General features: G+C 37.2%; 1 protein-coding gene across 8 annotated transcripts in view; it reads left to right on the top strand.

Moving 5' to 3' along the window:
- Positions 1-15,648, top strand: part of COP1 (COP1 E3 ubiquitin ligase) — a 258,844-nt gene that overhangs the window by 127,163 nt on the left and 116,033 nt on the right. The gene's annotated exons all lie outside the window — the stretch shown is intronic.

Below are 15,648 nucleotides of genomic sequence, written 5' to 3'. Positions count from 1 at the left end.
CCAGAAAAGAATTTTAACTACCAATTCAATTTGCGTAAGAGATTTAGGGTTAATCAGTTTATCTATTTCTTCTTGATTTAGCATTATAATTAGTTTGTGTCTTTTAAGACATTTGTCCATCTCATCAGGGCTGTTGAACTTATTGGCATACAATTATTCATAATATTGCCTTATTATTCTCTTAATATCTTTGGATTCTATGATGATTTTCCCTCTTTCATGCCTGATAGTGGATTTTGTTTCTTCTTACCTTTTTCCTGAAGAGTCTAGCTTAGAAGTTAATCAATTTTATTGATCTTCCCAGAGAGCCAGCTCTCGGTTTTATTGATAGGCTGTATTTTTCTGTGTTCTGTTATCATGAATCTTTGCTCTTAATTATTTTCATTCTTCTACTTTTTGAGGGTTTAATTTGCTCTCATCTGCTGATTTCTTAAGGTAAAAATTGAGGTCCATTAGTTGATACCTTCTTTTCTGATATAGTTACTTTGTGCTACACATTTCCCTCTAAGTACTGTATTAGCCACATCACAAAAAAACTGATGTGATACTTTTCCATTTTAATGTAGTTCAAAGTACTATTTTAGCTTTATTTTTTTTAGAAAGTTTGTTTTTTTAAAATTGACAGATAAAATTGTGTTTATTGCATACAGCATGTTATGAAGTATATATCAAAATACCTTTTAATTTCCATATTGATTTTTCTCTTTGACCCATGATTACTGAGGCTGTTACTAGTTTCCAGATATTGGGATTTTTCCAGTTATCTTTCTGTTACTGACTTTTTTTTGTTTTTAAGAGACAGGGTCTTGTTATGCTCCCTAGGCTATCCTCAGACTCCTAGGCTCGTGCAGTCCTCATGCCTCAGCTTCCCAAGTAGCTGGGACTACTACTGCACCCAACTTGCTTTATATTATTTTTATCATTATTTGAAATGTTTAATGAAAATGTATAATATACAGGAAAATGGAGAGAATGGAATAATTGCTCACATAACCATCACCCACACTCAGCAGTGGTTAAGATTTTGCTGTACAAGTTTTATGTATCCTCTTCATTTTGATTATTTTTTGCTTAAGTATTTTATTATTTTTTCCATGTTCCCTGACCACTTTTATTTTTTTATTATTTTTTAATACTTTCAACTTTTTTTTTTTTAATAGATTAAAGGGTACACAAGCAGGTTTCTTACATGGGTATATGGCATGACACTGAGCTTGGGGTCCTAACATTTCCATCACCCAGACAGTGAGCATAAGTACACAACAAGTGTTTTATAAGCCCAAGACCCCTGCCCTCTCCCACCTCCCCATCTAGTTGTCCCCAGTATCTGTTGTTCCCATATTTACATTCATGTGTCTTCAGTGTGTAGCTCCCACTTTCAAGTGAGAACATACATTATTTGGTTTTCTGTTCTTGCATTAATTCACTTAGGATAATGGCCTCTAGCTTCACTCATGTTGCTGCAGAGGACATGGTTTTATTCTTTTTTAAGGCTGTGTTGTATTCTATGTGCCACATTTTCTTTATCCAGTCCACCACTGGTGGCCACCTAGATTGATTACATGTCTTCGTTACTGTGAATAGCACTGCAGTGAACATACTAGTGCATGTGTCTTTATGGTAGAACAACTTACTTTCTTTTGTGCGTATACTTACTAATGGGATTGCTGGGTCAAATGGTAGTTTTGTTGTAAGTTACATGACAAATCTCCAAGCTGCTTTCCGTAGTGGTTGATATAGTTTGCATTCTTAGCAACAGCATGTAAGCATTCCCTTTTCTTCACAGCCTTGCCAGTATCTGTTATTTTTTGACTTTTTAATAATTGCCATTCTGTTATGAGATGGTATCTCATCCTGGTTTTGATTTTTATTTCTGTGATGATTAATGATGTTGAGCGTTTTTTCATATGCTTGTTGGCAACTTGTATGTCTTCTTTTGAGAAGTGTCTGTTCATGTCTTCTTATTTTTTATTGGATTTTTTTGTTTTTCACAGGTTAATTTTTTTTTTAAGTTTCTTGTAGATTTTGGATATTAGGCCTTTGTCAGATGCATAGTTTGCAAATACTTTCACTCATTCCATAGGCTGTCTGTTTACTCTGTTGACAATTTCTTCTGCTATGCAGAAGCTCTTTAATTTAATTAGGTCCCATTTGTCAATTTTTATTTTTTTTTGCAATTGCTTTGGAAGACTTAGCCATAAATTATTTGCCAAAGCCTGTGTCAGGAAGGATATTTCCTAGCTTTCCTTCTAGGATTTTTATAGTTTGAGGTCTTAGACTTAAGTTTTGATTGATCTTGAGTTATTGTATATGGTGAAAAGTAGTGGTCCAGTTTTATTCTGCACATGGCTAGCTAGTTATCCAAGCACCATTGATGGGCAAATAGGGAGTCCTTTCCCTATTGCTTATTTTTGTTGATTTTGTCAAAGATCAGATGGTGTAGGTTTGCAGCTTTATACCTGGGTTCTATATTCTATTCCATTGGTCTTATGTCTGTTTTTGTAACTACCAGTGCCATGCTGTTTTGGTTATTGTAGCCTAATAGTATAAATTGAAGTTTGGTAGTGTGATGCCTCCAGGTATGTTCATTTTGCTTAGGACTGCTTTGGCCATTCAAGCTCTTTTTTTGTTCCATGTGAGTTTTAGAATAGTTTTTTTCTAATTCTGTGAAAAATGACGTTGGTATTTTATGGATAACATTGGATCTGTAAATTGCTTTGAACAGTATTGCCATTTTAACAATATTGATTCTTCCAAATCATGGCTTATGGAAGAATTTTCCATTTATTTGTGTCATCTTTGATTTCTTTCAGCAGGGATTTATGTTCTCATTGTAGAGATCTTTCACCTCCTTGCTTAGATGAGTTCCTAGGTATTTTATTTTCTTTGTGGCTATTGTAAATAAGATTGTGTTTTTTATTTCTTTCTCAGCTAGAATGTTATTAGTATATGGAAGTGCTAACAAGTTTTGTACATCGATTTTGTATTCTGAAACTTTACTGAATTTGTTTATCAGTTCCAGGAGCCTTTTGGCAGAGTCTTTAGGGTTTTCTGTGTATAGAATCGTATTGTCAGTGAAGAGAGATAATTTGACTTAATCTTTTCCTATTTGGATGCCATTTATTTCTTACTATTGACAGATTGCTCTGGTTAGGACCTTCAGTATAATGTTGAATAGGAGTGGTGAAAGTGGGCATCCTTGTCTTGTTTTAGTTGTCAAAGGGAATGGTTTCAGCTTTTGCCCATTCACTATTATGTTGGCTATGGGTTTGTCATAGATGACTCTTACTATTTTGGGTTATGTTCTTTTGGTGCCTAGTCTATTAAGGGTTGTTATCATGACAGGATGTTGGATTTTATCAAAGACTTTTTCTGCATCTGTTGAGATGATCATATGTTTTTTGTTTTTTATTCTATTTATGTGGTAAATCACATTTATTGATGTGCATATTTTGAATCAAGCCTTGCATTGCAGGAATAAAGCATACTTGATCATGGCAAATTAACTTTTGATGTGCTCCTGGGTTCAGCTTATAAGTATTTTGTAAGCTGAACAAATACAAAGTATTTTATTGAGGATTTTTGTACCTGTGTTTATGAGGGATATTTGCCCAAAGTTTTCTTTTATCATTGTGTCTCTGCCAGATTTTGGTATCAGGATGATGCTGGATTCCTAAAATAAATTAGGGAGAAGCCCCTCCTTGATTTTTTTGGAAGTTTCAGTAGGATTGGTATCAATTCTTTGTACATCTGTTAGAATTTGTCTGTGAATCTTCTGGTACAGGGATCTTTTTGGTTGGTAGTTTTTGTTTTGTTTAAATTACTGATTCAATTTCTGAACTTGTTGCTGGTCAGTTCAGATTTTCACTTTCTTATTGTTTGAATCTTGGGAGGTTGTGTGTTTCCAAGAATTTATCCATTTCCTCTAGATTTTCTAGTCTATGCATAGAGATGTTCATAATAATCTCTGAGGATCTTTTGTATTTCTGTGGTATTGGTTGTAATGTTATCTTTGTCATTTCTGATTGCACTTATTTTGATTTTCTCTTTTTTTTTCTTTGTTAATCTTGTTAGTGGTTTATCAGTCTTGCTTATTCTTTTGAAGAACCAACTCTTGGTCTTACTTATCTTTTGTATGGACTTTTGGGTCTCAATTTCGTTCAGTTCTTCTCCGACTTTAGTTTTTTCTTCTACTAGCTTTGGGATTAGATTGTTCTTTTTCTTCTAGTTCCTCTACATGTGATGTAAGGTCATTTGTTTGAGATCTTGCTAACCTCTTGATGAAGGCATTTTTAGTGCTATAAATTTTCCTCTCTACACTGCTTTCGCTGCATCCAAAGATTTTGGTAAATCCTATCTCTATTTTCATTAATTTCAAAGAATTTTTTCATTCCTGCCTTAATTTATTTGTTCATCCAAGAGTTATTCAGAAGCAAATTGTTTAATTTTAATGTTTTTGTGTAGCTTTGAGAGATCTTCTTGGTATTGATTTCTGTGTTTATTCACTGTGGTCCAAGAGTTATGCTTGGTGTGATTATGATTTTTTTTTAATTTATTGAGACTTGTTTTATGGCCAAGCATGTGGTCTATCTTAAAACATGTTCCATGTACAGATGAGAAGTTTGTATATTCTGTGGTTGTTGGGTATAGTACTCTGTGTCAATGTGTATCCAGTTGGTCAGGTGTAGAGTTTTAAGTCCAGAATTTTGTTGTTAGTGTTCTGCCTCCATGCTCTGTCTAATGGTGTGAGTGGGGTATTGAAGTCCCCCACTATTTTTTTTTTTTTGAGATGGAGTTTTGCTCTTGTTACCCAGGCTGGAGTACAATGGGGTGATCTTGGCTCACTGCAACCTCCACTTCCCAGGTTCAAGCAATTCTCCTGCCTCAGCCTCTTCGGTAGCTGGGATTACAGGTGCCCGCCACCATGCCTGGCTAATTTTTGTATTTTTAGTAGAGACTAGGTTTCATTATGTTGGCCAGGCTGGTCTTGAACTCCTGACCTCATGATCCACCTGCCTCGGCCTCCCAAACTGCTGGTATTACAGGCATGAGCCACCGCACCCAGCCTGAGGTCCCCCACTATTATTTTGTGGCTAAGTCTTCTTGTAAGCCAAGAATAACTTGTTTTATGAATCTGGGTGCTCAGCGTTGGGTGTGTATATGCTTAAGTATTTTAAAGCAAATCTCAGAAACTTAACCTGCATCTCTTAAAATGGACATTGTTAAACCACAGGGCTGTATCACATCTAAGCAAATTAACAGTAATTCCTTGGTATAATCAAATTGCTAGTTCATGTTCAAATCTCTTAGAATGAATAACGCTAAAAAGATGTTTTTTGAGGCATATCAGGAATTTGGTAAGTTTTAATGTGTCAAATATTGCTAAAACTTAACATGCTTTTCATTTACAGGACTAAGATTTGAATTTATTATGTAAATGAAGATCTTAAAATTTAAGCCATTAGCTAAAGAAACTTGGAGGAGATTTTTTATTGTATTCTGTCAGCTGTTTAACTCAGTAATGAATAAGACAAAAATCATACATTCCTTTATTTTTCAGTATGTTGGCACTTGATTGAATAAAATTTGAAAATGCAGCAGATTATGGGGTGCATTTTATTACATAATTTAATTAACAAAAAATCATTGATAACCTAGTGCAGGCTAGGCCAGACTAGGCATATAGTCATGAACAGGCCAGACATGACACTTGGATTCAGAAGAGCTCACAATCTTATTTTAGGGCCCTTATAGATAAGAAATAAAAGGATAGTTTATGAAACAGTTTAGTTTGGAGCAACAGATTAGCATTCTTACTTAAATTCTTAACTATATTAAGAATGTGTACTATGCTTTTAAGGACTTCAGAAATGTAGATTGAATGTGAAATGGCAAAAATAAGTGTCAAAGTTTATTTATAATATTGACCTGATATGTATGCACTTACCTGTAGTTATGTGACTATACAAAGAGTAATAATCTTTTTTTTTTTTCATTCCTGAAAGCCATTTTAGCTTGATTTTGGGGAAGAGAGGGTTTCATTATTGCTTTTTTAAAGCTTGATTTAATGTAGTGTTGGATTTTTAAAAATTACTAATAAACCCTAATCATACTGACATTTATATGAAAACATTGTGCATTCTGAGGCAGAAATACATTCTTAGGAAGACCTAAACAAGATCTTAGTTTGGAAATACTTATAAATTGTGGTTAGATTAAAACATTTAGGCTAATATAAAAAATTTTAAAGATGTTTCTGGTTGGGCCGTCTTGCATGCTACATTCGTTTTTTTCTATTAATTACACCAAATTAATGTTTTTTAAAGAAAAAATTCAAATTTTAAAGTGTCTTAGGCATGAGAGATGAAGACTAGCAAGAAAGGATGACATGGCCAAAGAAATGAAGGTGTGAAAAACTCTCACAGCTCTAGTAATTTTTTGCTTTTCTTAGTTTCTTATATTCAAACACATCATTGATAATAAATTTACTTCAACGCCTTTTAATTCCTCCCGAAAAAGGAAATTTAATTAATTTCTTTCAGAAAGAGGAATAAAGAGGCCAGGTGAGGTGGCTCACACCTGTAATCCCAGCACTTTGGGGGGCCTAGGCAGGCAGATCACTTGAGGCCAGGAGTTCCAGACCAGCCTGGCCAGCATGGTGAATCTCCATCTCTACTAAAACTACAAAAATTAGCCAGGCGTGTTGGCTAATTGAGACAGGACAATTGCTTGAACCTAAGGGGCAGAGGTTGCAGTGAGCTGAGATCACTGCATTGGGCAACAGAATGAGACTCTGTCTCAAACCAAAAAAGAGGCCTAAACAAGTATTTGAGAAGGCAGATAATGTTGAATTTGGTGCATTATTTTGTTACTTTGTAAAAGAGATAATTATTCTTACTGTAAAATTGCATGACATGGTGTTGGTCACTTATTGCAGTGATAATCTGAGAGAAAAGGCCGAACCAGAAACGTATTTTTCTTCCTTTGCTTATTTGGAGTTAAGACCATACCCATCAGTCCACAAGGTGGCAGCATTTGTTTACTTTGGCACTATCTCAACTATCAAACAGTAGACAAGGTATGGAATTGGTGACATACAGTGAAGTTCACTCTCATAAGTAGAAGGTGGTCCTAGGTTAGCAATGGCAAGGAACAGGAAAGAAGACAGTTAATTGCATTCTTTTTACACACAGCAATAATAGCATATTTTGCGTTTTTTCTTCTATTAGGTGTTCAGTGTCCACCAGAGAGAAATAGTTTGAAACTGTATAGTTTAAACTTAATATACTTAGTAGTGATGGTTGTCTTTTGAATTCCGAGTCTGAATTTTGTACAACTAGATTGTTATGGTCAAAATTGTTATACACTCTACCTCTAGAGAGTTTTTCAATATTTTTACTTATGTTTGTTCAAGCTGTTGGAATGGAATTATATCAAGCATTAGTAAATTCCTAAGAAGAAAATAGTTATCTATGGTGGCATTCATTGATGCTAGAATAGTCTCTGTACTGGTAATGTAGAGTGTGTTACCTACTCATTTTTAGACAACATCATAAATATTTTACATCAATTCCCTAATTCATTTAATCCTTGTATCAACCCTGTGTAGCAAGATACTGCTATTAATCTCATTTTACAGATGAAAAAAACTGAGATAGAAATTTTGTAACTTGTCCAAGATAAACATAATGCCAGTAATAGACAGAACTGAGATTTGGATACAGGCATACCTGAATTCTAGTGCTCTTCTATTCACTTAAGGATTTATTGAAACTTTGTAAAGTTTCAGAAAACACTTTTCCTTTGAGACACCCAGAAGAAAAAGAGGAATTAATTCTTTTGAGGTTCTGACACTGTGTATCCCTATTTCTATAAGGAGGTCAAAATAATGAACATTTTTATACTAATTTTTTGACGTATAATTCTGCACCTTAGATGTCACTTTACAATAGTTTGAAACTATTCAAATTAAACTTTATGTTTCTACAATAGTTACAAGGACCATTTTTGCTAAGTTTCAATTTATAGTTAAGCAAATGCGGATCCAGATTGAGGGTAACTTTTAATATGTTCCTTATTGTGGAATGCTTGTGAGCTTTAAATTTATACTTAAAAAGACATCTCTAGGTAATTATTGACTGTTTTCTAAGGAATAGATATGATTTTTAAGACTGCCAATGTACTTTCCCTTTTCGTCAGAAGATATTTCCATTATTGTCTTAAGTGTTATTGACCATCTGGGGTTGGTTGAGAAATGAGATGAATGGGAGTGCAGAGGGAAGGATTTCCTTCCCAAATTTTGCTGGGATCAGTCTTTTAAAGCAGTTATTTTTAAAGCTGTGTTTTAGGCTGGGAGATTCATCGAGGCAGGGGCCTTACCTGTCTTATTTCTTGCATATTCCTGTGTCTGTAAATATTTGTTAAATGAATGCATGAATGAATGAAAAATTGTTTTACCTGCTGGGAGAGGATCCAGAGTAAGTAGGACTCTAGCATTAGTCCATATATGTCCACATATTTGCTTGTTGATAAGTATTCCTTTGAAGAAATAATCTTTAGGCTATAAAAGAAGTTTGTGAATTACCAGTGACATATGACAGAAATACAAATTCATGTTAACAACTTAAAAAGGAATGCAAGATTGTCAGCAAGTGTTGGTGAGTTTTCTACTTCTGTGTTAATTCAAAACATACCTGATTCAAAATAAAGGTTAAAAAGGAAACACAAACAATCTAAGCTTAAACTTTGAAAGTCACTACATGTACTCCCACCCTCATAACTTCTACCCTAAAATTTTCCTCTTCTAATCTCGACTTGGTTTTCCTGTTTATTTTCCCTTGCTTTTGTCAGAGGCTTGTCAGTAGTACAGGGTGAAGCCATAAGCTGAAATAATTTTACACATATCCACAAAACAAGCATTAATTAGGTTAGCATTTAAAATTTTAGTAGACTTGTGAAGGTTTGTCACAAACCAGTGTTTGGTATCCAAGAAATAAAAGTAGAACTTACGTCTAGAAACCACATTTTAAGGTTAATATAAAGAAGATCTTTGTAGTCAGCAGTGTGCTGAGGTATAATAACTTTCCTCAGGAAGCAGTTGCCATACATTCTTAAGACTTTTTAAAACCAAATTCTAGCCGTTTTTATTTAGAAAATATTTCTGTGATCCTAAGATCAGTTGTATATTCACATATATTTGTCTAGAATTTTTTTATGTTTAATTTTTTTCAAAATCGTACCTATTCATGTTAAACAGGTTAAGTGCTGAGAGTGTAAGAGTGATGTACATGGTAGTGAGGACACAAACGGTTAAGCGAGTATACTAGGCTGTTCTTACCTTGCTATAAAGAAATACCCGAGACTGGGTAATTTATAAAGAGAAGAGGTTTAATTGGTTTACGGTTCTGCAGGCTTTACAGGAAACATGGTGCTGGCATCTGCTCAGCTTCTAGGGAGGCCTCATCATCATGGTGGAAGGTGAAGTGGGTGCAGGCAAGTCACATAGCTAAAGGAGGAGCAAGTGAGAGAGTGAGGGGGGAGGTACCACACATTTTTAAAATGACCAGAATTCACTATCATGAAGATAGCACCAAGCCATGAGGGATTCATCTCCATAATCCAGACACCTCCCATTAGGCCCTACCTCCAGCATTATGGATTACAAGTTCAGTATGAGATTTGGGCAGGTACAAATATCCAAACTCTATTAGTCAATATATAGAATAAAGTGTTTTAAGTGCTTTGAAAGTATTTACAGTGTACAGTATGGAGAAGAATTGGACAGAAGCAGAAGTGGTTGCGCATGGGAGCTCATGCCCATAATACCATTGCTTTGAGAGGCAGAGACAGGAGGATTGCTTGAGGCCAAGAGTTCAAAACCAGCCTGGGAAGCATAGCGAGACCTCATTTCTACAAAAATTAAAAAATCAAAAATCAGCCAGGCCTGTGGTGTGCACCTGTAGTCCTAATGAGGAGGGTGAGGTGGAAGGATCTCTTGAGCCCAGGAGCTCAAGGTTACAGTGAGCTATGATGGCACTACTACACTCCAGTCTGGATGACAGAGGTTTTTTTTGTTTTGTTTTGTTTTTGAGATGGAGTCTTGCTCTCTTGCCCAGGCTGGAGTGCAGTGGTGCGGTCTTGGCTCACTGCAACCTCTGCCTTCTGAGTTCAAGTGATTCTCCTGCCTCAGCCTCCCGAGTGGCTGGGATTACAGGCAAGTGCCACCACAGCCGGCTAATTTTTGTATTTTTAGTAGAGACGGGGTTTCGCCGTGTTGGCCAGGCTGGTCTCGAACTCCTGACCTCAGGTGATCCACCCACTTCGGCCTCCCAAAGTGCTGGGATTACAGGTGTGAGCCACCGTGCCTGACTGGCAGTTTTTAATTTAAAAAAAGTTAAAAAAAAAAAAAAAAAAAAAAAAAGCACAAGTGGCAATAGGGAGATCCAATATGTAGGTTCTGGGAGGTCTGTGGGGCGAGGCAGAAGAAGTATTTAAGAGTATATAAGAACTAGGGTAGCCAGAACTTCGTAATTGATTTGATGTTGACCTTGAAGCAGAGGGAAATAACTTCTAAGGTTTTGGCTGGAGCAGCTGGGCAGGGAAAATACGGGTATCATTTACAGAGGTAGGGATACTGGAGGAGGAGCTTGTTCAAATAGCAACAGGGTTCATGGGGGATATCTAACATTTGACATAAATTCTCTGGTTATACAGAGATGAGGTGAGGGCTGTGAATTTGGAAACTTTTGCAGTTAGTAATTGACAGCATAATTGTAGATATATAGAACACTGACTAACATTTGAAGACTTGGTAGCTACGGAGGAACTAGTAAAGCACACTGAGAAAATTGGAAAGGAGGATGAGAGAGTGTATTGCCGTGCAATCCAAAGGGGAAAGGAGATAATCTGTTGGATTAGATCATGAGATCTTACAGATGGGATTGGATTTGAAGCAAAGTAAGACTTTTTGCCTTAATTAGAAGGGAGGCCGCTGCCTTCTGGGTAATATAAGGAAACAAGAAGAGAGTGGATGCAGAGGCAGGTACTTTTTTAGATTTGGTGGCAGGGTGTCAGAGGGTCCTTAAAGAGCTTATGCAGTAAGCAAGTGAGGGAGAACCCTCTGGGGATGGTGGTCAGGGAGAAGTGTTCACATCTTTGGCAAGAATACTTCTTCATCTTTGTACTTCTAGCACTGGATAGTTTACTTGATATCTAGTGGGTATTCCTGTCTACCTGATATACCTGAGGAATACTCAATTAGAGAATAAATAAATTCAAGTAAAATAATAGTATTTTCTTGAAAAAGTAGATTCAAGAAAATAAATAGTAAATGCTTGTGGCAAGTCAATAAAATACTGTGGGAGTAGACTAAAGAGAGAGTTCTCTTGAGGTGATGACTTTTAGTTTCCTGGAGACATTTGAAATGCTGCTTTAAAGTTTTCTTTAATGAATTCCTAAGATTATTCTTTCTGTGCTTGATTTTAAAGATAGGATGCTGCACTAACATACTTACTTTTATTGCTTCATTATGTCCAAAACCATGTATTACTGTATTACAAATAATTTCTTTTCTTCTTTTCTTTTTTTTTTTTTTTCTTGAGATGAGGTCTCACCCTGTCGCTCAGGCTGGAGTGCAGTGGTGCAATCCTGATTTACTACAGCCTTGACCTCCTAGGCTCAAGTGATCCTCCCATCTCAGCCCCTGTGGCTAGGACTACAAGCACGTGCCACAATGCCTGGCTAATTTTTGTATTTTTTTGTGGAGACAGGATCTCACCATGTTGTCCAGGCCAGTCTCAAACTTCCAGCCCCCATTGATCCACCTGCCTTGGCCTCCCAAAGTATGGGGACTACAGTTTTGTAATTTCTTGCAGAAGTTTGTGGTGGAGGTAGTAATTGTTAAAGGCTGGGCTGTTGTTGTACTTAGCAAGTTTAAGGGGAAGGCATTTTGCATTTCCTCTGGATAAAACGTGGAAGAAAAATAAGAGAATATAATTATTAACATATATTCAATTATATAGACTACTTCTAGAGGAGAAAGCCTTTGTAAATCTTTAGAGTGCAACTAGTAATTTAAAACAGGAGTTAGAAGGATCGGTTTGAATGAATAAAATTCATTCATTCAGGGTTTCATGTGGTTTGGAAAAAAATGTGCTTTTATCTCTTAGTTATCTAGCTTAACTGGAAATAGACTCAATTAATCATATTTAAATAAGATGAAATGAGACCTTCTTTGAAATTTTTCTGTGTTTTATGTGGCATGTTGTAAATACTACGTAAATGTTAGGCGTTCTTACCCTTTCAGACTTACTAACCTGTTTTTAGGACAGTGCCTCATAATCATCTGGAGATCTTGTTAAAACACAGATTGATGGGCTCCACTCTCAGAGTTTCTAATCCTGTAGTCTGTGCTATGTGTAAGAATTTACATTTCTAGCAATTTCCAGGTTTATAATGATGCTGCTGGTCTGCAACCACACTTTGAGAACCATTGTCTTAGGTTAAGAGCTTTAAAAAGAAAGGAGGGAGGGAAGAAAGGAAGAAAGTAGGCAAGGAGGAAAGGAAGAAGGAAGGGGAAGGAAGGAAGACATTTATAATAAGAAATATTTATATTTTTAATTCTTTAGGAAAAGATCATAATTACTTTTTGATAGACTTTATTTTATGGAGCAGTTTTAGGTTCACAGTACAGAGATTCCCCATATGCCTCCTGTTCCCACACATGCATAGCATCACCCATTACCAATATTCCCCACCAGAGTGGTACATTTTGAAATGGGAAAAGTTCCCTTGTCCCCCTTGCAGGGTATGCGATGGGGGTGTGGCTTGTTTCTTTGGTGCCCTGCTGCTCAGAGGAGTTGTGACCCTACCGGGAGGAGGCAGACAGGCAGATCGTGGGAGCGTGGGCTCCGACCCCACAGCAGCGTCTGGGGGTAAACGTTTACAACTCCTGAAGCCCCAGTGGGCATGTGTTATAGAATGCTGTTTTAGTTTTGCCATCTGTAGGTGGCTTGTGTTAACTCAGACCCTCTGCCTTATCACAAGGACAGAGGGCTTTCTGTATCCTGGGGTTCTTGTCTTGGTGTACCAGAAAAATTGGATTTCACATGGGCTTGGAGAATGAGTGCAAGCTTTTTTGTTGAGTGGTGGTAGCTGTTAGGGAGGTTGATGGAGAGGCCAGAAGGAGGATAGAGTGGGAAGGTGGTTTTCCCCTGGAGTCGGGCTGCCCAGTGGCCAGGCTCTCTTCCAACCGTCCCGGCCAAATTCTGCATCCTCCTGCTTGTTGATGGCCTGCTGGTGTCTGCTGGTGCCTGTCGGCGTGCTCTTGTACCGATGTGTTCCTCTTCACGTCCAGCCGCTGTGTCTCTGCCCACTAGAGTGTCGGAGTTTTTATACATGCAGGATGGGGGCGTGGTGGGCCAGAGTGGTCTTGGAAAATGGAACATTTGAGCACAAAAACAGAAATGCTTGTCCTCACCTCAGTCCGTGGGCACTGGCCTGGGGTTGGAGTCCTCACCAGGGACCCAGACCTTCTCCCCCCAGCACTTCCCTGCCCCTCTCCCATATCAATTTGTTACAATTTGTACCTACATTGACACATTATTATCACCCAAAGTCTATAGTTTACATGAGGGGTCACTCTTAGTATTGTATATTCTATGGGTTTGGACACATTATTATCACCCAAAGTCTATAGTTTACATGAGGGGTCACTCCTAGTATTGTATATTCTATGGGTTTGGACTAATATATGGCATATATCTACCATTATAATATACTTTTTATAATTTTTATATTTATACTTTGTGAATCAACGAAAATAGAGTTAAAAACCATTTAGTTTCTAGAGCTTCTTGCCCAATAAGTTGTTATATGAATGTGTTGCATGTGTACCAGGATACTTATTCCATCTGTCCCTGGGAAAGTTGGATAGGGGCTAGGTCTGGCAAACAGGTGGTAACCAACTGTTCCAAGGGCAGAGGGGATCAATCACATGTAACTTAACTTGTCTTATTGCTGAACATTAATAGAGAAACTCTAGTTTAGAGACCAGAACAAAGAAAATGTCTTTGTTTTTCTCAAAAAAGCTGTTGTAGTTACCATTTTTTGGTGAAGGAATTTCATAGTGAAATTTGAGATTGAATTCATTAATGTTTAAAATATTGATATTTCATCTTGGTGATTGACCTGCAGAGCTGGTCCTTAAAAGGAAACATACTGTTACTCTGCTGGAGAACCATCTCACCTTGACATAAAAGTCAGCAGCCACTGGGCTGCCAGTAAATAACACAAACATTTTGTAGGATTGAGAGGGAAGTTTTGAACTTTAAAAAATTTGATATCCTCATTTATTCTTTTTTACGCTTTTGACAATTAGGATAAAATAGCAAAGTCTTTGCCCATTTTATCACTGGAAGGAGTTTAGTAGGAGTTCACTTTACTATGTAGGGGAGGAAAAGCTTTTCTGTACCCTCTCAGGTTCAGTAGCTGGGCTTGTGGAATGAGTTGACAACAAGTTGACAGGAGAAAAGGCACAAACACTTATTTGATGTTGAAAGTTTTACATGACATGGGGCATGGGGGCTGAAGAGGTGGGGGAGGTTCATAAAAGAAGGGAGAACCCCAAAGAAATGGCTAGGCTTGGAGGCTTTTATATCATTTGAACAAAGGGCAATAAAGAGAAGTAACAAGAGAAAGGAAAGGGACTTTGAGCTTCTAGGGTCAACACATATATGCGGAAACTAATGGTAGATAAGGGCTTCTTAGTCTTGAAAGACTTGTGTAGCTTCTTTTTTGGTGCCATCTCATCTTGTGATAAAATCATTATCCCTGGGCCAGTTGCGGTGGCTCATGCCTGTAATCCCAGCACTTTGGGAGGCCGAGGCAGGTGGATCACGAGGTCAGGAGTTTGAGACTGGCCTGGCCAGCATGATGAAACCTCATCTCTACTAAAAATACAAAAATTAGCCAGGCATGGTGGTGGGCACCTGTAATCCCAGCTGCTCGGGAGGCTGAGGCAGGAGAATTGCTTGAACCCAGGGAGCGGAGGTTGCAGTGAGCCAAGATTGCACCATTGCACTCCAACCTAGGCGACAGAGCAAGACTCTGTCTGAAAAAAAAAAAAAGCAATCATTATCCTCTTCCTGGTACAGGAAGTGGGTTGAGGGTAACACTTTCCCAAGAGGAGTTTATGTTCTGCTTTCAGGCAAATAGGGGAGGGCAGAAAGCTCATCCTGTGTTTACTCTTTTTCCATTGTCCTCAGCTCAAAAGAATTTTTATGGCAGAGTGGCATATTTTGGGGTGGCATGTTTTGATCCCTTACAACTGCAACTTACAAATAACTGATGTCATTATATGTAAAACTTAATCTGGTGACAAGTGTTTTATAACATAAATATTTGACAAAGAGAGCTTGAATTCACCATTTGTCCTAGGTATGATAATTTCCCCATATATTGCTTCCATCAGACATTTTTAGACATTTAAAACTTCTTAGTAACATAGGACATTACTGTAAGATCATTTGTCTGCATATACTATTTCAGTTTTTTTCACCTTTATCTGAGTTAATTCCTCTTCACAGTAAAGAATTCCATAACATACTAACACTTCACCTAAACAGATTTTAACCTCTGGCAGTCTCATCT

The sequence above is a fragment of the Symphalangus syndactylus genome, chromosome 12, assembly GCF_028878055.3.
Source record: "Symphalangus syndactylus isolate Jambi chromosome 12, NHGRI_mSymSyn1-v2.1_pri, whole genome shotgun sequence".
NCBI classification, from domain to species: Eukaryota; Metazoa; Chordata; class Mammalia; order Primates; family Hylobatidae; genus Symphalangus; species Symphalangus syndactylus.
The sequence above is the reverse complement of the archived record's forward strand: the minus strand, read 5'-3'. Positions and strand labels throughout refer to the sequence as shown.